The sequence below is a fragment of the Dendropsophus ebraccatus genome, chromosome 12 (genome assembly GCF_027789765.1).
Source record: "Dendropsophus ebraccatus isolate aDenEbr1 chromosome 12, aDenEbr1.pat, whole genome shotgun sequence".
Taxonomy (NCBI): domain Eukaryota; kingdom Metazoa; phylum Chordata; class Amphibia; order Anura; family Hylidae; genus Dendropsophus; species Dendropsophus ebraccatus.
Window position 1 is genome coordinate 81,409,137 of NC_091465.1, and position 22,517 is coordinate 81,431,653.

Genomic DNA, 22,517 nt, shown 5'->3' on the forward strand with positions numbered 1-22,517 from the left:
AAAAGATCAGCACCCTCCTCTCCTGACATCCTCTGTGCTGCTGGGACTTCTCCTATAGGATTAGCACCCTCCTCTCCTGACATCCTCTGTGCTGCTGGGACCTCTCCTATAGGATTAGCACCCTCATCTCCTGACATCCTCTGTGCTGCTGGGACCTCTCCTATAGGATTAGCCCCCTCCTCTCCTGACATCCTCTGTGCTGCTGGGACCTCTCCTATAAAGTCAGCCCCCTCCTCTCCTGACATCCTCTGTGCAGCAAGGGACCAAACATTATGTTTATTGGGGACAGCAGTGGGGGGGGGGGCAGTAGTGGATTATAATGTGGGCGGATTGACCGGGGGGGGGGGGGGCGTCATTCTATAGTTCGCCTCGGGCAGCAGAGAGGCTAGAATCACCCCTGTGGACGAGAAATCCTAAACACCAAAAACTCATCGGCAGTAATAGAGGAATACAGAAACCGAACCTCACTGGTACCAGGGAATAATAGCTGTACCCTGCGGATAGATCCTGTGAGAAGGGAAGATGACGGCAAATATTATTATCCAGGGATCACAGAAGATATAAATATAAATGCATATAAGAAACAAGATAGAAGAGTTTATCTCGCACACAGTTAAGTATATATATATATATATATATATATATATATATATATATATATATATATATATATATATATCTGACACTAATGCCGCTACACGGTGCATTAAGGTTTGATCAAATTATATACCGACACTCTGGTGTTGATTTTTAAAATAGGCCTAGCGGCATTAATGTCAGCCATAGACGGGATGTGCAGCCGCTCCTTTCTCTCCATGTCGTGTTTTGCAGTTCTCTCTTTTCTGAGCAGCTGGCTCTCCTTTGTAAGGCATGTCTTTCTCATTCTGTGTGCAGCAGCAATGGTGAGTGTAATACCATATTCATACTTGTGGTGTTTGGGGGCAGCCTTCCCTGCTGGTGGTGCTGGCCGTGTTCTGGTGGGGCATTTTGGGTTTGGTCCTGTGACATGGGGGTTGCAGGGCCATTCCATCTGATGCTAGGAACCACTGGGAATCTTCTCACTTGTCGTCTATCATTGTATACATTGGTGACAACATAGCTATTTCTATTATGTGATGTGTACAGTATATATGTATTCATGTACTGTATGCAGTGAGATGGATGGGTTTCGATATGTCATTGCAAAGTGCAGATCGGTGTTAGGGTAGGTAAAAATAAGAAATACATTACCACATAGACAGCAAGAAAGAGAACTGGTGAAGAATTAACAAATTTGATAAAATTAGATAATTCATTCTTACCTTTGTTCTTTGATAGATATATTGTAATAGAGAACACAGAATCGGTAATGGTGTCTGATGTGTAACATATAATCCCACAGATACGGTAAATGCTCGGCTTCATGTATCTGATGGAAGTAGAAGAAACCAAATTACTATGTCACGTATCTCACACATGTGGCTCCAGTCTTCCTTCTCTACAATGGAGCAAAACCGGGGATGTTAGGTACAAGTCAAAGGAGATGTCTGGAGGATCCTGGAGAGAAGAATCACATCTCACCTATATTTTCCTATGTTGATGATGGGAGTCGTGTTCAGTGCACGGCTACACATCCTAATGGACAAACAGCTGAGAAACCAGGAACACTGAACATCTACTGTACGTATTATAGGTGACCGGTCTGTACTCCAGGCCTCCCACCCTCCCCAATGTATCTGTGTTTCCTATTCTCCTGGGTCATCCATATACATACAGTATGACATCCATACACTACTTGTCTACTGGTAGAATATTCAGGGGGATAGGGGGAACAGACAGGAGGAGATCACCTCTCACCTCTTCTGTACCTGGGGCAGCTGCTGAATTGAAGGACTTCCCTTAATAACAAGCTGGAAAGGGTCATTTTGAGAAGCTTTTACTTGTTTCTGTGAGCGCTATATACCCTGAAAATACTGTCTGCCTGCAGCCACCACTAGGGGGAGTATAGGAGCTGACTGCATACTTACTGTATAATGTATTGCTGATAATAGAGATGGGATTTAGGAACATTATATTGTATGTATTTATATTATTTGCATTTTTTTTCAGTATTCATGACTGATATAATTCTCTACATGTGTAATGAAAACTGTTCTGTGGATCAGTGTGTGTGTGTGTGTATATATATAATATATATAATATAAATATATATACCGATAATATTTTCCAGATGCCCCCAAAAATGTGCCTGTCTCTGTCATTGGAATGGATGGCATGATGGAGGGAAGTGATGTGACGTTACAGTGTAACAGCTTCTCCAATACTTATGTCTATGACTATGACTGGTACAAAGGGAAAGAGAAATTACCGGAGACAGAAGAGGATATCACAGTGAGGAACGTGACCAGAGACACGGAGCCCTATTTCTGTACTGCCAGAAATTATGTGGGGAAAGGAGAATCAGCCCTGACAGAGATACCTGTACTATGTATGTATACAGAGATACCTGTACTGTGTATGTATACAGATACCTGTACTATGTATGTATACAGATATACCTGTACTGTGTATGTATACAGATACCTGTACTGTGTATGTATACAGATACCTGTACTATGTATGTATACAGATACCCGTACTGTGTATGTATACAGAGATACCTGTACTGTGTATGTATACAGAGATACCTGTACTGTGTATGTATACAGAGATACTTGTACTATGTATGTATACAGAGATACCTGTACTGTGTATGTATACAGATACGTGTACTGTGTATGTATACAGATACCTGTACTGTGTATGTATACAGATACCTGTACTGTGTATGTATACAGAGATACCTGTACTGTGTATGTATACAGAGATACCTGTACTGTGTATGTATACAGAGATACCTGTACTGTGTATGTATACAGATATATAAATAATTTGAAGTGGTTTATAGGGGTTGTCTTATTCTGTATCAACACAATAACGCATCAGAGTTCTATAAATATTTTATTGTCATGGATGGCTTTATGTTGCTTTTTATCCTTTCTGTAGCTGCCCCAACTGGAGTTTACATCACCATGAAGAATGAAGGTGAATTCCCAGCATTGATCTGTGATTTCCTGAGCAGCCGTCCTGATGTCACTCACTACACCTGGATGGATCTATATTACTCAGTAAGACAGGAAAGACTCTGACCCTATATAACAATGGGGAGAACAATGGGCAATATTCATGTATCGCTCACAATAGAGCTGGGAATGCCTCCTCGGAAGAGATCTGGATAAAACGTTAGTGACCTGCAGCACAGACCACTGCATTCTAATGTATTGTGTTTTCTGTATGTCTTTTGTACAGTATATTTATTTTAGTTGACGTTGAAGCCATGGTATGCCAGTCATCTCATACTATGTCATTATACAAAAAATATTTTACTAATGATACAGGCTCAGAATGATACCACCACAATCTCTCTCTCTCTCTCTCTCTCTCTCATTCTCTCTCATTCTCTCTCATTCTCTCTCATTCTCTCTCATTCTCTCTCATTCTCTCTCATTCTCTCTCATTCTCTCTCATTCTCTCTCATTCTCTCATTCTCTCTCTCTCTCTCTCTCTCTCTCTCATTCTCTCTCTCTCTCTCTCTCTCTCTCTCATTCTCTCTCTCTCTCTCTCTCTCTCTCTCTCTCTCTCTCTCTCTCTCTCTCTCATATTCTCTCTCTCTCTCTCTCTCTCTCATTCTCATATTCTCTCTCTCTCTCTCATTCTCTCTCATTCTCTCTCTCTCTCTCATTCTCTCTCTCTCATTCTCTCTCTCTCATTCTCTCTCTCTCATTCTCTCTCTCTCTCTCATATCAGCTGTCTCAAGTCCTACTGTTGCTGGAGGTAGTGTATATCTTCTACCAATATATTTTTTTATTATTATTTTTAAAGAGTAAACTCTTTAAAGGGTTAGAGCCCTAAAGATAGGTCATCAATACCCGATCTATGGGAGACTTTCAGCATGCAGAATTAGCTAGAATATCAGGATCAGCCACCACTAAATGTTCAAAAGAGCTGTGCCAGGTGGGAAGTTGATCAGTAGGGTGCCTAGAGTCGGATGGTAAGAAGTTGATCAGTAGGGCGCATCAAGTTGGTTGGTAAAAAGTTGATCAGTATGGTGCCAGGAGTTGATTGGTATAAAGAGTGGATTAGTAGGGTGCCAGGAGTCGGCTGGTAAAACGTTGATCAGCAGGATGCCTGGAGTCAGTTGGTAAAAAGTTGATCAGCAGGATGCCTGGAGTTGGATGGGAAAAATTTGATCAGTAGGTTCCTGGAGTTGAAGGGTAAGAAGTTGATCAGTAAGGTGCCTGGAGTCAGTAGGTAAAATGTTGATCAGTAGGGTGCCTCGAGTCGGTAGGTAAAAAATTGATTAGTATGGTGCCCGGAGTCAGATGGTAGACAGTTGATCGGTAGGGTGCTTGGAGTTGGTAGGGAAGTTGATCTTGAAGTCGGACCACCACTGATCAGATATTGATGGCCTATTCTAAGGATAAAAGTCCTCATAGACATTTTTCAAGGATTTATATTAGTCTTTATTGTGTATTGTACCTTAATTACCTTCTTAAATTAAGTGAGAATACTGGACTCCATAATGGGAAGAGTGGCACTATGTTTAGAGAAAACAATCAACATTTCTTATCAACAATTTAAGATATGTGTCTTCAAAATTAAATGAGGTCAAGAACCTTCCTTTGCACAGATAAAGAATCAATAAACCAGCTCAGCCCCCACTAAGAGACACTGTAGTCCTATGTAAACTGGGGTAATATGGCATTATACAGTAGAATTAGACTCTAAATAAAGATGCCTTTACTCTAACAAAATTACCAGGCAAACCTAGGCTGATGTGCTGGCCGATTGCTATTGGAAACCCATGCTGATCTGAGTAAACATATTCAAGTCAGCCCCAAGCAAACAGCAACTGTAATTAATATGGCAGGAATAAAGACACAGACACCAATATAACATCCATTATAATATCTTTAACCATACCAATAACCAGGCACGTATAGGTGCAATCCACCTTACTAACCTCACACGCCTGCCTGCTTAGCAGGTAATTTATGCCAGCTGTGACTTAGGTAGTATAATAACAAAAAGAAGGCACAAAAAGAAACAAAAGACCATCAAAAAACCAAGACCCAAAGGGAGGACGGGTGGGCAAATCGGCTGCAGGTCGATCCTATGGAGACTAAGGGCAGGAAGAGGAAGCTCGGGGGACTATAGGAATAGGGAGGGCTTAGAGCAAGGAGGGAAACCAGCTTATTGGCCACCGAGCCCATACACCTGGAGCCAGTCCTGTCATCATTTAAACCATTTACAGTAAGTCTCTAAATTAAATTCGCAACGACCATCGATCATCATAGTGCCTTAATAATTTTTTTTAATTCTAATGTGTCATTTTGTCTAGTTCACTTGTTTCTTTTACACTACTAGAATCTAATAGCAGTGGTAATTGTGCATTTTTTTCCATAGAGAAAGATGTAAGAAATTTAAAATCCATGAGGTATGTGACTCCACTAGAGACTGTAAAAAAATGACTTGAGATACTATTAGTGCTGAGCGAGCATGGCGCTCAATTGAGCATGATGGATCCATCTTAAAGGGGTTATCCAGCACTACAAAAACATGGCCATTTTTCTCCCTACTGTTGTCTCCAGTTCAGGTGGGGTTTACAATTAAGCTCCATTTACTTCAATGGAACTGATTTTCAAAACCCCACCCAAACTGGAGACAACAGTAGGGAGAAAAGTGGCCATGTTTTTGTAGCGCTGGATAATCCCTTTAATGTGTGATGGTGCACCGCCTGTAGATCGGGTAAAGAATACACAAAATGCAGTATGTTACTGCAAGACATTAGAACTCAGGCGGTATGCTGTCATTTGCCAATTTCTAATGTGTCCTGCAGTAATGTATTGCATCTTTTGTTCTTACTTTGTATATTTCGAACAGGAGACACCTGGTTATTTGCTTGAGCACCCCACCAAACAAACTTTGTCATAATCCCAGAAAAACCCTTTAATGGAGAAACCATAGAGTAACTTCTTTTCCATTGTGTTACGGCTCAGGAACTAGACTTAGGGTGGTATTACACGGCCTGATGGGGGCCCGATAATAACTTTAAACAAGTGCCGATCTGCTAGATCAGCGCTTGTTTACTGGGCCTATTACACTGCCCGATAATCGTTTAACAAGGGCTGCATGGACATCATTACCGATGTCTTTGCAGCCCTTGCTTAAAGCGACTCTGTACCCACAATCTGACCCCCCAAACCACTTGTACCTTCGGATAGCTGCTTTTAATCCAAGATCTGTCCTGGGGTCCGTTCGGCAGAGGATGCAGTTATTGTCCTAAAAACAACTTTTAATCTGGCAGCGATGTGTCTTACGGCCGGGGCTTACATTTGTGTATGCATTAGGCTGGCACCACCTCTCCGTCCTTCCTCCCCACCCTCCTCATCATTAGGAATGATCCAGGAACATTTACTGTTGTTTGAGCTTTGCACAGGTGTATTAACGATCCAGCCCATGTTCATTATACACACTGGTGGGGAATAGGAAGCAATCTGCCTGGAGCATTTCTAATGATGAGGAGGGTGGGGAGGAAGGACAGAGAGGTTGTGCCAGCCTAATGCATATACAAATGTAAGCCCCGGCTGTTAGACACAGCGCTGCCGGATTAAAAGTCATTTTTAAAACAATAACAGCATCACCTGCCGAACGGACCCCTGGACAGATCTTGGATTAAAAGCAGCTATCCGAAGGTACAAGTGGTTTGGGGGGGTCAGATTGTGGGTACAGAGTCACTTTAAACTGCATACATTACCTGACCATGGATAGGTAATGTATGCACTTTGCAAATCGTCAGCCGCCGGCCGCGCACTGCTGTTACACATAGTGGTGCGCGGTTGGTGCCCTACAATTATAGGTCTGAGCCTATATCAACGATCAGCCGATGATCGGCTGATTGTTGTGTTTATTATTTAGAACCATAATCGGCCGGATAGGGCCGATTATAGTTCTGTGTAATAGTACCCTTACGTTTTAGAACCTTTGCGGCACAGATTCTTTTGGTACTTTCAGGCGTACATTGTGGGGTTTAGTTCCTCTGGAATCACATGGGGTCATTATCATTATTGAGGGATCATTATGGTCTGGTAACCACTTTGATTTTTTATTTTTTTTTTTCTCTCTTATTGTGAAACATCTCTAGATACACATACACATACACTGCCCTGGTGAAAAGAGATATGGAAAGTGACTAAGAACAATATAAGGTACCTATAACAATACATCATGGCTGTAAATAACAATTTCTATAAATCTACGTATACATTACCGCTGCCCTACAACAAAACATCCCTTTAACTAAAATCTTTCAGCAGCGACGGTGCAAGGTACTGCAGGATTGTTTCATTGTAGAACAAGATAAGGCTATGTTCACACAATGTAAATTATCAATTTATCATGGTCAGTGATTGATTGATAATTTACATTGTGCTGCAAACAATGGAATCCCGGCTGGAGCGACTGCAATGAAAATTGACATGCCAGTTTATTCATTGAATAGCGGCTGCACAACCCTGACAGTTCACACAATGGAGAATGCGGCTCCAGCCGCACTTTCCATTGTCTGCAATGGTGAATTGGGATGCGGGCACAGGTGGATGCATCCGCATCCCAATTTAATAGAAAGTACTGCAGTAGCGGCCGAGATTAACTTTACTGACACCGGACGTTCAGTGACATGGCTGGCTAAGAGAATGGCCAGTGTCCTACGTAGTGTGAACCCGACCTAATACTGCGGTACCTGGCACCGCCGCTGCTAAAAATAACAATGTAGATATGAGCCACAAGAACCACTGGGGTAGCCACCATGCTTGTATGGGTACCACAACTGATCAGTATACATGGACACACAAGTCAACAAGGTTTGCTGCTGGCCCCTTTGTGGTTGCCGACCAATGATGTCCCAGAGGTGCTCTATAGGAGACAAGTCTGGAGATGCTGCAGGCCATGATAACAGGTTTAGATATAAGGGCCAGTTCACACCGAGTAAACATGGCGTAATTCTCCGCTGCGGAATCCCGCCGTGCTCAGTGTGCTGCTGTAAGTGAATGAGAGGGCGCGTGCTCGTTCCCTGCCGCCGCTCTCCGCTCCAAGAAGTGACATGTTAGTTCTTTGAGCGGAGAGGAGAGAGAGTGGACAAGCACGCGCCCTCTCATTCATTTACAGCAGCACACTGAGCACGACGGGATTCCGCCGCGGAATTATGCCATGTTTACTCAGTGTGAACTGGCCTAACATAGTAATGACAGGATAAGTAGATATAATTCACACAACTTTTTCTTTTTTGTGTTGTCATTACAATGTTAAGGACTATATTATAATATATTGTATGTAATGTATCACTCACTGTATCTTCTGTTACTTTCCAGCCTGTGAACTCCACACGTGTCTCTGTCAATGAAGGATACAAATCAGAATTTAATAAGAAAATCATTTGAGAACTGTTTATTTACAATAAAATAGAGGAGAACTACTGTATCCCAGATGGATCCTCACCGTGGACGTCCAGAGTTATTATTCTGCAGAGGGGGTGAAACCTGTACAATCCCTCAGTGTCTTATACAGTATATGAATAGTATAAAGGTCTGTTCTGTTCTTTTGATGGTAGCAGCTTTATTACCAGAGAGAAAAGGAAAGCCAGAGCTAGCGGACCTGTCATATAGAGCCAAACCCTGACCACAGCCACAACCTAACTCAAAAAAATGAGTCCATATTAAGAGACTGATGGATTACCATGGCTGGGTCATCCTACATATTAGTTCCTATAGGCTTTTCCACCCAACATTGTCCTGATCCTCCAGTCAGTCACAGAGGAGATCCCTGCATGGAGGAGACATTATATTTCATCTGTACATAATACTCTCCATTATTTCATCATTTTCCAAAAATACTACTTTTTTTGTAAAGCAGCTATGCAAGGGAGTATCGCTGCATGTACAGGGTATGTTCATGGCAAAAATACAGGTCATCACCTGGGTCAGTGGGGTGTGTCAAGGCACAAAACACCCTGCATGCCCCCATCTGCTTAGAGTGACAGGCAGAGCTTTGGGAGTTCTGTTCATATATTAAAACCATAAGAGAAAGAGATCGCTGATCTCATGGAGACCAGCCAAACGATAACAGTGCCGGCTGCTAGTGAAAGCGCTCAATGCAGTGAAATCCAAGGTGCATTGCCCCCTGGGAAACATGAATATGCAAAAGAAGAGCCCGTGGAGCCTCATTGAAGAGTCTCGAAACACAGGACTAGCCAGATATCCCTCCGGGAAGGACCCATGGCTGGGCAGTGTTATAGTTTGGCTGGTCTCCCTGAGATCAGCGATCTGTTTCTCTTATGGCTCTACTAGGCATTGCTCCCACCTAGCCAGAATCCTGCTCCACGATGATGAGGGGCAACACCCCGAAACAGCTGTATGTGGATGAATATCTGGCCTTGGTTTTTCCCTTGTCATTACATTGACTTATAGGGTCACTTCATATATTATAGTGTGTGTGCTGCTACAGATGTAGCCAGGGTGAACATGGGCAGTTGCCCATAGCAACCAATCAGGTTCCTGCTTCCAGTTCTCAGAGCCTTTTTTAAAAATGAAAGCTGGAATCTGATTGGTTGCTATGGGTGACTGCTCTGCTGCTCCTCTGCACATTGTATAAGTTTTCCCCTTTATTACTCTACATATAGGAGATCAACAATCATTCCTGTCTAGTAGATTTACCCTCATACTTCAGGCTTCTCAGGGACTTTCACAATCCGGCTCAGCTGCCAGTGTCCCACAGAGATTTACATCATCAACATAACCTCATACTTAACTTTCATGTTCATCTATGAAGTGGTAACACAAACAGGGCCTAGCAGAGATTCCTAGGGTACCTCACCGCTCACAGTACAGGTCCTTATAGTCTCAGCTGCTTTCAGAACAGATCCTTATAGTCTCCGCTCTTCTCAGTACAGGTCCTTATAGTCTCAGCTGTTCTCAGGACAGATCCTTATAGTCTCCGCTGCTCTCAGTACAGATTCTTATAGTCTCCGCTCTTCTCAGTACAGATCCTTATAGTCTCCGCTGCTCTCAGTACAGATTCTTATAGTCTCCGCTCTTCTCAGTACAGATCCTTATAGTCTCAGCTGCTCTCAGTACAGGTCCTTATAGTCTCAGCTGCTCTCAGTACAGATCCTTATAGTCTCCGCTCTTCTCAGTACAGATCCTTATAGTCTCCGCTGCTCTCAGTACAGATCCTTATAGTCTCCGCTGCTCTCAGTACAGATCCTTATAGTCTCCGCTGCTCTCAGTACAGATCCTTATAGTCTCCGCTCTTCTCAGTACAGATCCTTATAGTCTCCGCTGGTCTCAGTACAGGTCCTTATAGTCTCCGCTGCTCTCAGTACAGATCCTTATAGTCTCCGCTGCTCTCAGTACAGATCCTTATAGTCTCCGCTGGTCTCAGTACAGGTCCTTATAGTCTCTGCTGCTCTCAGTACAGATCCTTCTAGTCTCCGCTGCTCTCAGTACAGATCCTTCTAGTCTCCGCTGGTCTCAGTACAGGTCCTTATAGTCTCCGCTGCTCTCAGTACAGATCCTTATAGTCTCCGCTGGTCTCAGGACAGATCCTTATAGTCTCCGCTGCTCTCAGTACAGATCCTTATAGTCTCCGCTGCTCTCAGTACAGATCCTTATAGTCTCCGCTGCTCTCAGTACAGATCCTTATAGTCTCTGCTGCTCTCAGTACAGGTCCTTATAGTCTCCGCTGCTCTCAGTACAGATCCTTATAGTCTCTGCTGCTCTCAGTACAGGTCCTTATAGTCTCTGCTGCTCTCAGTACAGATTCTTATAGTCTCCGCTCTTCTCAGTACAGATCCTTATAGTCTCTGCTGCTCTCAGTACAGATCCTTATTCTCTCCGCTGCTCTCATTACAGATTCTTATAGTCTCCGCTGCTCTCAGTACAGGTCCTTATAGTCTCTGCTGCTCTCAGTACAGATCCTTATGGTCTATACTGTTCTCAGTACAGATCCTTATACTCTCCGCTGCTCTCAGTACAGATCCTTATAGTGTCCGCTGCTCTCAGTACAGATCCTTATAGTCTCTGCTGTTCTCAGTACAGATCCTTATAGTCTCCGCTGCTCTCAGTACAGGTCCTTATAGTCTCTGCTGTTCTCAGTACAGATCCTTATAGTCTCCGCTGTTCTCAGTACAGATCCTTATGGGCTATACTGTTCTCAGTACAGATCCTTATAGTCTCCGCTACTCTCAGTACAGATCCTTGTGGTGTATGTTACCCCCAGTACAGTTACTGAGGAACACTTTACACTGTGTACTTGGTTTTGGTATTTTATATTCTGTGTATGTACATCTGACTTACTTGTCACACTGCTTAACAGTATACACTGAAGGAAAGGGGTTTGTCAGTGCAAGGGTTAAACATTTTCTGCCATATCACTACACCCCACGCTGTCACATATGTGGTCACTACTAGAGATGAACAAAGCGAATTTAGCAAATATTTGATTAGTTGCCAAAGCAAATTTTTGCTAAATTTGCAAAAAAAAAAAAAAAAAAGTTTATTTACTTAGCTGCGTTTCCCCAGCGTCCTCTTTCATGTCTTCAGCTGCACGCTGTTACGTTTTCTTCACAGATTTTCCGCTCATCTCCAGTCACCACCCTTATCTCAATCAATAAGAGCAGCCTCTAAATCATCTCATATCTCCCCACCAGTGCTGCTGTAGTTTGCAGTCTGCTGCGGCCTACAATTCACAGAAGTGTCTGCTAGAAGAAGGCGTTACATGCAGATTCCAGTTGCTGCTTCTCAGTTGACTCCAGAACTTTTCATAGTCACGTGAAGCAAGTCACCATTGTTCCAGTCCACACTGTGAGAAATCTTGGTGTCATTCGACTGCACTTTTTTATGACTGTAACAGCTCATTTAAAAGTAGCATATGTGGTACATAGAAGACATCACCACTGTGACAACGCACTACTGCACCGAGTTAGCCCTGAACACTACACCACTTGTTACAGCCCCTCATGATCACAGCAAATGGTGGTTCACATGCCATGGCCTGGGTGCTGCATGCGGATGTTGTGGCAGCTAGTGGGCCCGGGTGTTTTGGGGTAACCTTGTCACGGTGGCCAGGAGTGGCAGTACCCACCCCCGGACACACTTGCCCTGGTCCTTTGGTAGAACAGTAGTGAGGTGTGAGGGTGCAGGTGTGCTGCAAAGAAGGTGACCAGCACTTAACCAGTAGTTGATACTTTACCTATAAACATTTCAGTGTAATACAAAAGACATACCACAAAAAAAAAAGAACTGCTCACAGGTGCTAGTGCAAAAATACTCTGGAGGTAGAATACAGGTAGAGGGGAAATGTAGAAAACTTGATAGCGAAGGTATTTGCAAGAAGAACTTCTTGTACTCATATATGAACTGGGCATATATGACCGCCTCCTGCCTCACCAGCTAGGAGACCGCGAGGTAGGGTACTACGAGTCCTCACTCTCTGTCTCTGTCTCCGGCTAAGGAATCCCCCAAGTGGATGAGTGTTTGTCAGTAAGATACTTCGGCACTTAGCATCTTTATCCTACTGGGGATCAGTCCCTCTGCCTCTCTTCTAGAGCGTGACTGTCCTGATGGTTACAAGATCTATGGAGTATACAAGGGTGTCCCAACAAACGGTTACCCCAAGAAGATGAAGTAAAATATATATATATATTTTTTTTTATAATTCAAAGCTTTTATTTGTAAGCAACAGAGTCAGGTAGATACAAACGTAGAAACGAGGTAAGGCAAAAACAGTAAGTGTATCACTCATTACAAGTCATTACAGCGAACATGAGGGGGAGCACAGTCAAATCTCTACATTACAGCTGACATCCGAATAGCTCCCAAGTGCAATAATGAACCACGTAGGGGAGCGGATGTGTAGATAAACCATTCCTTGTAGCGAGGAAACAGCTCCCAAGGGAGCGCGAAATGAGGAATTATTGGGAAGAAGAAGGAAAAGAGACAAGAGGAGGGATGTCAGCACGGCTCGGGGAGAGAAAAGGTAATCCGCGTACAGGAGCGCAGGTAAACACAGCCCCAACAGTATTGAAGAACCAGATCTAGTTTCGCGCCCTTCAGGGTACTAACAACGAGTCAGGGTAATAGGGGAGTAGCCAAGGATTTGTAAAGGGGGGTGTCAAGGAAGGAGGCCCAGGGAAACCACAGCTTTGCCACAGGCACAGCTCTATTATAAAACTCAGCCCTGAGTTCCTCCATCCTCTGTAGGTACAAAATCTCAGCAAACCACTCCGTTACAGTCGGTGGTGTCTCCTCCCTCCATTTCCGAGGGATCACCGTTTTAGCTGCTAAAAGTAAAAATTTCAGAAGGGATTTCCTGAGTTTGGAGGGCGAGCCTGGTATCATAGACAATAAGAGTGTGGAGGGATCATTTGACAGATGTGTCCCTGTTATGGTCTGGATGACCGTAATCACTGTCTTCCAATAATCCTGTATACGGGCACATCCCCACCAAACGTGAGATAAAGACCCCCTGGCCAGTCCGCATCTCCAGCACGAGTCAGGGACCGAAGGATAGAATCTATGTAGCAGGGTCGGGACTCTATACCATCGAGACAAGACCTTATAATTCGTCTCCTGCTGGAGATGGAGGATTTATGGCAAAGGAGAAAGGCCTTCTCCCAGTCTTCCGGCGTGAAGGTTCGGTTTAACTCCGTCTCCCACCCAGTCTGGAACGCAGTTTTATAAGAGTCAGGTGGTGTAATTAGAAAGGAGTATATTAAAGATATCGTGTGGGTGGGGGGACTGATTGTAAACAAAGTTCCTCAAATGAGGTCAGCTGTCTGTGTAGCTTAAGGGATTGCACTGTCGTGTGATAGAAGTGTTGTAGTTGTAGATATTGCCAGTGGGTCCCACGAGTCCTATCTGGTTCTGGGATCAGGGCGTCGTATGGGATCAGGGTGGAGGCTTCCGTGACGTGGGCGAAGAGTAAATCCCTACTCCCACGTGAGGATAGGAAGGTGCTGAGACTGGGGTAAGAGGTCCGTTCGCTTCATATAGTGTAACCCGTAAGTACCTGAAGGTCAATAGTACAGTCCTAGAAATCAAGGGAAGGGATGTCAACTGTGAACCCGACCAGGAGGAGGGTTTGATCCATAGCAGGGACGGTATAGAGAAAGGAGAGAGTAGTTTCTCAAATTTCACCCATAATTTGGTGGAGGAGTAGTGGAACCCATCTAGCACCCTAGTGGCCACAGCCGCAAGGTAATATTTGTGCGAATCTGGGAGAGCCAAGCCTCCATTTAACTTAGAGAGCGACAGAGTGGATCTCGCCAAGCGGGGGCGTGAACCTCCCCAAACAAACCGGGAAAAGAGGCGATTAATGTTTTAAAAAAAAGAGCGTGGTAGGAGAACCGGGGTCGTCTGAAACAGATACAACAGACGGGGTAATAGATTCATTTTGATGATATTGATTCTGCCAATCCAGGAAAAATCTTTCCTGTCCCACTTGGCGAGATCCTGTCCAAACACAGTCATTAGAGGGTTAAAATTTAAGGCTATAATATCCGACAGTTTTGCAGGTATATGCACCCCCAGGTACTTAAAGGAAGACGACTTCCACACAAAGGGATAGCGTTGTCGTTGGGATGAGGACACGGGATGGGGTAGGGAGATGTTTAATGCTACGCTTTTGGAAAGGTTTATTTTATAATTACTCACCACACTAAAAGTGTCCAAGGCGTTCATTAGGGTCGGTAGGGATATCTCAGGGTTCGTGAGGTATAAGAGCAGGTCATCCGCAAACGCGGAACATTTCAGTTGCATGGTCCCCACCGTAATCCCCTGTATGTCGGTCTGCTGTCTGATGTCCCTCAGGAGGTGTTCCATGACTAACACATACAGTATCGGAGAAAGGGGACACCCCTGTCTGGTGCCATTGTATATGCGAAACGGTGTAGAAAATGATCCGTTTATTCTGATTTGCGCCTGAGGAGAGGTATATAGCGCCAGGATACGGTCCAGCATTGCTCGGCTTAATCCTAGGTCCTTTAGCACTCCCTCCAAGAAGCCCCAATCCACCCGATCAAAGGCCTTTTCTGCATCCAGGGATAACATCATGCAAGGGGTTTTAGAGGCATGAGCATGTTGAATGACTGAAAATGTTTTTAGGGTGTTATCCCTCGCCTCCCTAGAAGGCACGAACGCCACTTGATCGGGATGGATCAGGACCCCCAGGAGGGGTGAAAGCCTCTGGGCAAGTAGTTTCGCATATAACTTGGCATCAGCATTGATCAACGAGATCGGCCTATAGCTGGCACAGAGGTTAGGGTCTTTCCCTTCCTTCGGGATGACGGTTATGTGTGCAGAGAGAAAGGTGGGGGGCAAAGGGGAGTAAGATGATATTTCATTAAACGCTGTAAGGATATGGGGGGAGACTTTAAAAAACTTAGCAGTGTAGCCGTCCGGCCCTGGGCTCTTGCCAGAAGGAAGCGCCTTAATGGCCGCTGTCAGCTCTTCTGGTACAAAAGGTTTCTCTAAGTCCAACAGGATGTCTGGTGTGAGTTTCGGGAGTGTAGTGCGTGTGATGTAATGTTGGACAGTCTCTTGTGTTGCCTCTGCCGCCTTATCTAGGTGGTACAAGTCAGAGTAGTAACGTTGAAATGTTGCCAGTATCTCTGATGTTAATCTGACTAACTTCCCCTCAGCGTCTTTCACTGACTGTATATAGAAGGCAGCTCGCTTATCCCTCAAAGCCCTTGCCAACATTCTGCCCGACTTGTTGCCATATTCATAAAAGGCACTGGCACAAATCTGTCTGAATCTATGATGTTTGCGTTCTAATAATTGTGCAATGTCATTTCGTATTCTGACTAGGTCCCTGTGCACCCCCTCGCCCAGGGTCGCCTTGTGCTCCACCTCCAAGGCATGGAGTTTCTGCAAGAGCGACTTAAGTTTGCCCGCGGCCTCTCTCTTTAGTCGAGAACCATGTTTTATGAGGATGCCTCGCAGGACACACTTGAGGGCCTCCCATTTCACCTGTGGAGAGGGGCCGTCCGAGGCATGATCAGTAATAAAGTGTTGGATAGCGGACTTCAGGTCCGATAAGCAGAGGGAATCATTCAATAGTGACTCATTGAGCCTCCAAGTATATTCCCTAGCGAGGGTTTGCGGTAAAGAGAGAGTGCAGGACACTGGGGCATGATCGGACAACTGAATATTGCCTATAGAGACCTTTTTAATTCTGTCTAATAAATGGTGGTGCACAAAGACGTAGTCTATACGGCTGTAAGATTTATGAATGTTGGAGTAGTGAGTGTAGTCCCGAGTGTCTGGATGAGTTAGGCGCCACGAGTCGCATAGTTGCAGGCGGAATAAATCCTGTTTAATCTTATTGCGCTTGCTATGAGGGAATGAGGACAAGCCCGATGATGTGTCTAGTGCTGGATTCAGCGGGACATTCATATCGCCAGTCAAAATCAGGTAGCCCTGTGCAAAAACGTTTAGGGCTTCTAAAGCTCTAGAGATAAACAATTGTTGCCTCTGATTAGGGGTGTAAACATTGGCTATCGTATATGTCTGTCCCGCAATTAAGCATCTAAGGAATACATATCGTGCCTCCTCATCAATCTGTACATCTAAGACCTGACAGGGCAAGGATCTGTGTAAGAGGATGGCCACCCCTTTCGTTTTAGCCTCAGGGTTGCTACTGTGATACCATTGTGGATAGTAGCGGTTTCTAAAAGTAGGTACATTGTCTCGTCGGAAGTGTGTTTCCTGTATACACAGGATCTGCGCTCTGGACTTGTGCATGGCATACAAGATCTGTGACGTCTTCTCTGGGATATTAAAACCTTGAACATTCAAGGTAGTGATCTTAAGTAACGCCATCACTAAGAGTCTTGCTGCCATGCGCCAAGCAGAGCGATAAAGAGCTGATTTAAAGAGAGAGGGAAAGGAAAGGGGACACATAATACAGACCAAACATAGCAACACCTAAACAGAGGTGGCAAAGGAACTAATGTGTAGAGCAAATGTACCATAACTAACAGATGGAAGGTACTCATCTGCATACCTATTGGGGGGGTGTATGACCAAAGCACCATAGCTAGGGTGAACCTCGGCCTATGAAAAACAGATATCTGATAAAACTTTCAAAAAGACTAGGGGAGTGCAAAAACTGAAACAAACAAGTAAATAAGGGGCAATCCAATATCCGATCATCTTAGTGGGACCGCCTGCATGGGTAACATACGTGTCAGCTGGTGTCGTCGCAGCAGGCCTTAGAGTCCCGGACAAATACAGTCAGTGAAGTGAGGTGGTGGTGAGCTTCACATCTCTGGGTCAGAGCGGGACCTGCTCCTTCGCCGTCTAGGGGCACGCTGCGGCCTGGGAGGTTGAGAACGTTGAGTCACCTGGGAGGTGGAGGGTCCCTGCGGTCTGTCGCTTAGCAACGGGTTCTTCAGGATGGCAGCCCATTTGGGGAGAGGGGTATAGGGCAGATCAAAAGTTCGCAAGAAGGCAGGAAGATTAGTCATATCTCTCAGCGTTGCAGTCTTGTCATTGCTCCTGGCATGTAGGGCAAACGGAAAGCCCCATCTATAGGGAATGTTATGCGATTGCAAGAGAGCTAGGAGTGGTCTCAGTGCTGCTCTCAAGCGCAGAGTGCGCCGTGAGAGATCTGGAAAGAAGAGGAGTTTAGCTCCGTCAAAGTCCACTTCCGGGAGTCGACGTACTTTTTGCATAATTTCCTCTTCGATGGAATAGTAGTGTATTCTGCATATGACATCACGAGGGCGGGTTGGGTCAGTGCTTGGAGGGCGTAGAGCCCTATGGGCCCTATCAATCTCAATCTGGGTGTCTGGTGGTCTACTAAGTATTTGATTGAAAATGCCCAGTAGCGTGGGGAGCAGCTCTGCAGCTCGAGTGGCTTCCGGGAGGCCCCGGATTCTAACGTTGTTCCGACGATTTTGGTTTTCCAGGTCGTCTAAGTGTGCAAAAAGGACCTGCTGCTGCTTGGTCTGTTCTGTAAGTTGAGTTTGCATGTCTTCCACTGTATGCTGGATCGTGGTGTGAGAAGTCTCTAGGTCACGGACCTGGGTCTGCAAAGTAGTAATGTCCGTTTTAACCACCCCTAGGTCCTGTTTCCAGGCCGCTTTCAAATCCAGAGCCATGGAGTCTATATCCTCTTTAGAGGGCAGAAATGCCAATAAGGCTTGCAGTTCAGGATGCGCGCTTAAGATGGTGGCAGCTTCCTGTCTAGGTATGGCAGGGGACAGGTGTTTTGGAGCAGGCCCCTGTGTTGACGGCAAAGTGGGCCATGTAGCTTCCTCAGAGCCTGTAGCAGGGGAGCAGGAGACATTGGACGTTGTTGGGCTTGCCGCCATATTGCGATCGTGTGTAGTATGGGGCTGTGATCTGTCCATAGCGCCTGTGGGGCGATCATAACAGTCAAGAGCTGAGCTATGGCTGAGGGCTGATGCCATTGCCAGCTGAGGCCAAGCCATACCTTGTGTCTTCACTAGGGGTAGGCGCCAGAGGTCTGTGGGACGGGTAGCAACCGTATCTGTGTCCAGCTCGTGGACTCCGCTGCCTCTCCTCAAAGCCTGGGGGGGGTGGGGGGTGATTGGGTTTCGACAGGGCCGCCAGTGGCGGGCTCGGCTGTGTTCCTGCAGCGGCGGGCACTGCAGCCGGGCTGGGAGAAGGAGCAACGTGGGGGCTCCTCAGCTCTGCAGGCTGCGTCTCCGGCGACGGGTCAGGGACTCCATGCACGTCGGATGCCCGGTCTTTGCCTTCTCGCCGGTGGTGACCCACGATCTGGTCACCCTGCTGTCGGGAGCCGGAGGCAGGGGCTGTCGGTTGAGGGAGCGGAGTCACTGGTGTGCCTGTGAGCGCCGCGCTGCGGGTCTGCCGTCTCCCCTGTGTATCTGCTGCTGGGCAAGATGGCGCCCGGGCCGTGGTCTCGCCGTCCAGATCCTCCGGTAAGCTGGCCAGGGGTTGAAAGAAGTTGGATATCGGCGTCACCGGGGTCCTGGGCAGCGGCGGCACCTTCTTGGAGGATTTGGTGCATTTCAGCCCCATAAATGAGCGTTGTAGTCCCCTAGTATGCGGTGGCCGGGTGCGGAGCTCTCACTCCCTGCGTCCTGCTCCTAGCATGGCAAACCACGCCCCCCAAGTAAAATATTTTTTAACTAAACAGACAACGTGTTTCAAGGTAAATAGTACCTTCTTCATCAGGTAATTTGTGTGTGAAGTGTGTGCAGCTTGGGAAGAATGTGTGTGTCGTGTATGCAAGATTGTGTTATCTGTATACCATTTTCCAGATATGACTGATTGATTCTTATGCAGTTGTCCTGGCATGGTGATTAGGTGCCATTACAGTGAAATGTAAGGTTTGGTTCACACTGTTTTTGCTCTCTGTTTATGGATCCGTTTATTGGAAAAAGCGGATGAAAAAACTGATGTGTTCGTGAGGACCTACCTCTTCTGGAAAGCACCTCCCAGCTGGCAGCAGTGTAACAGCCAGGTCAACATCTCTCGCCTACCCTTAGTTTTACTGTTTTTTCCTTCCTTTTCCAGGTGTCCAAAGTTTCATGAGTTCTTACAGTATCAGCTGCTGTATGTCCTGCAGGAAGTGGTTTATTCTTTCCAGTCTGGAGATCAGGAGAGATTTTTTTATGGGATTTGCTGCTGCTCTGGACAGTTCCTGACATGGACAGAGGTGGTAGCAGAGAGCACTGTGTCAGACTGGAGAGAATACACCACTTCCTGCAGGACATACAGCAACTCATAAGTATGGGAAGACTTGAGATTTTTTAATAGAAGCAAACGACAAATCTCTTACACATTCCCCTTTAAGGATGTAATTTATAATATGTTAATGTATTTCAGGTTGTATTCTTCTAATAAACGGCTGTCGTGGCCATTTGCATTCAACTTTTATGTCTGGATCCTTCTTGGGTAGGTTGTGGTAAGTGGGGAGGGGAGCAGGAGCCTTATGGTGTTTACACAGACAAATTTATGACCTGATCTCTTTTTGTAGTCTGTTCCTGGCTTTGCCTTCAAAAATCTGTCAGATAAATCTGTCTGTGTAAACTCACCATTACTCAGGTCATGGAGTTTGATTGTATTAGCAGATGAAGAACTACCACCCTCATCATGTCTTTGTAGTCTTTGGCATGGTAGGAGGAGTAGTTTTACTACAAATTTACATTAGTAGTTATTATATATTCCCGGGGGTATGGCTGCTGTTTGATTATTAATAGAGATGAGCGAATCGGGTTCGGGTTCGAGTCCATCCGAACCCGAACGTTCGGCATTTGATTAGCGGTGGCTGCTGAACTTGGATAAAACTCTAAGGTTGTCTGGAAAACATGGATACAGCCAATGACTATATCCATGTTTTCCATATAGCCTTACGGCTTTATCCAACTTCAGCAGCCCCGCTAATCAAATGCCGAAAGTTCGGTTTCGGATGGACTCGAGCATGCTCCAGGTTGGCTCATCTCTAATTATTATAGATGGTAATTTGCTGTGTTTTGGCAGAATTAGATGATGAATAGTGATGAGGGAGTACTAAAATGCTCGGGTGCTCGTTACTCGAGACGAGTATTTCCCGATACTCGAGTGCTCATTTCGAGTAAAGAACTCCATTGAAGTCAATGGGAAACTCGAGCATTTTTGCAGGGGACCCAAGTTCGGTAGAGGGAAGGTCGCGTGAAAACTAGAGATGAGCGAACCTGGAGCATGCTTGAGTCCATCCGAACCCGAACGTTCGGCATTTGATTAGCGGTGGCTGCTGAAGTTGGATAAAGCCCTAAGGCTATGTGGAAAACATGGATATAGTCATTGGCTGTATCCATGTTTCCAGACAACCTTAGAGCTTTATTCAAGTTCAGCAGCTCCAGCTAATCAAATGCCGAACGTTCGGGTTCGGATGGACTCTAACTCGAACCCGGTTCGCTCATCTCTAGTGAAAACCTGTAAACCTCAGAAAATGATGGAAACACCACAGAAATGGACAGAAAACAACAGGGGCAGCTATCTATATATAGATATTAAATATTATATTAATATATTTACAATCACCGGCCACTTTATTAGGTACACCATGCTAGTAATGGGTGGTCTTCTGCTGCTGTAGCCCATCTGCCTCAAAGTTCGACGCACTGTGCGTTCAGAGATGCTCTTCTGCCTACCTTGGTTGTAACGGTTGGCTATTTGAGTCACTGTTGCCTTTCTATCAGCTCGAACCAGTCTGCCCATTCTCCTCTGACCTCTGGCATCAACAAGGCATTTCCGCCCACAGAACTGCCGCTCACTGGATGTTTTTTCTTTTTCGGACCATTCTCTGTAAACCCTAGAAATGGTTGTGCGTGAAAATCCCAGTAGATCAGCAGTTTCTGAAATACTCAGACCAGCCCTTCTGGCACCAACAACCATGCCACGTTCAAAGGCACTCAAATCACCTTTCTTCCCCATACTGATGCTCGGTTTGAACTGCAGGAGATTGTCTTGACCATGTCTACATGCCTAAATGCACTGAGTTGCCGCCATGTGATTGGCTGATTAGAAATTAAGTGGTAATGTGCAGTTGGACAGGTGTACCTAATAAAGTGGCCGGTGAGTGTATATATTATATTATTATTGTTATTATTATTATTATTATTATTATTATTATTATTATTATATTATAATGTTATATAATTTATATATTTATATACCTGTATTCATATAGTTATACATATTTATAATATTTATTATATTTATATATTATATATTATGTTTATAAGTATACTATAAATATAATATTTACATATATTAATATATATTATTTATATATATATATATATATATATATATATATATATATATATATATATATATGAACACAGGGAACCATTAAAACAGAGTTAGCATATAAAGCACCCCAAAAACTTAGCCTGCCACAGCATGGCGGTGAGAACACAGGGAACCATTCAAACACAGGTAGCATATGAACCACCCAAACACTTTGCCAGACAAAGCATGGTGGTGAGGACACAGAGAACCATTAAAAGTGAGGTAGCAAGTGAGCCTCCCAAAAATTAGGCCTGACACAGCATGGCGGTAAGGACACAGAGTTCCATTAAAACAGAGGTAGCATTTGAACCACCCCAAAATTTAACCAGACACAGCATGGCGGTGAGGACACAAAGACCCATTAAAAGTGAGGTAGCAAGTGAGCCTCCCAAAAAATTAGGCCTGACACAGCATGGCGGTGAGGACACAGAGTTCCATTAAAACAGAGGTAGCATGTGAACAACCCCAAAAATGTAGCCTGACACAGCACCAACACTAGGTTGAAGACGTGGGCCAGGCATGGTACATGTGTGAGGCTGCCGAGTTGCAGAGCCGCCACCAGGTTCCGCCCGTTGTGACACACAACCAAGCTCACTGCTAATTACACAGGGT

At 45.0% G+C, this 22,517-nt stretch overlaps 1 long non-coding RNA gene across 1 annotated transcript; it reads right to left on the minus strand.

Annotated features, from left to right (window-relative positions):
• Nucleotides 1-1,311: 1,311 nt before the first annotated feature.
• On the minus strand, nt 1,312-17,440 carry LOC138769537 (uncharacterized). The gene is made up of 3 exons (XR_011359264.1): nt 17,320-17,440; nt 8,426-8,469; nt 1,312-1,408 (listed from the first exon to the last, which is right to left on the minus strand). It is a non-coding gene; the product is annotated as an uncharacterized lncRNA (long non-coding RNA).
• Between the last annotated feature and the right edge of the window lie 5,077 nt (nt 17,441-22,517).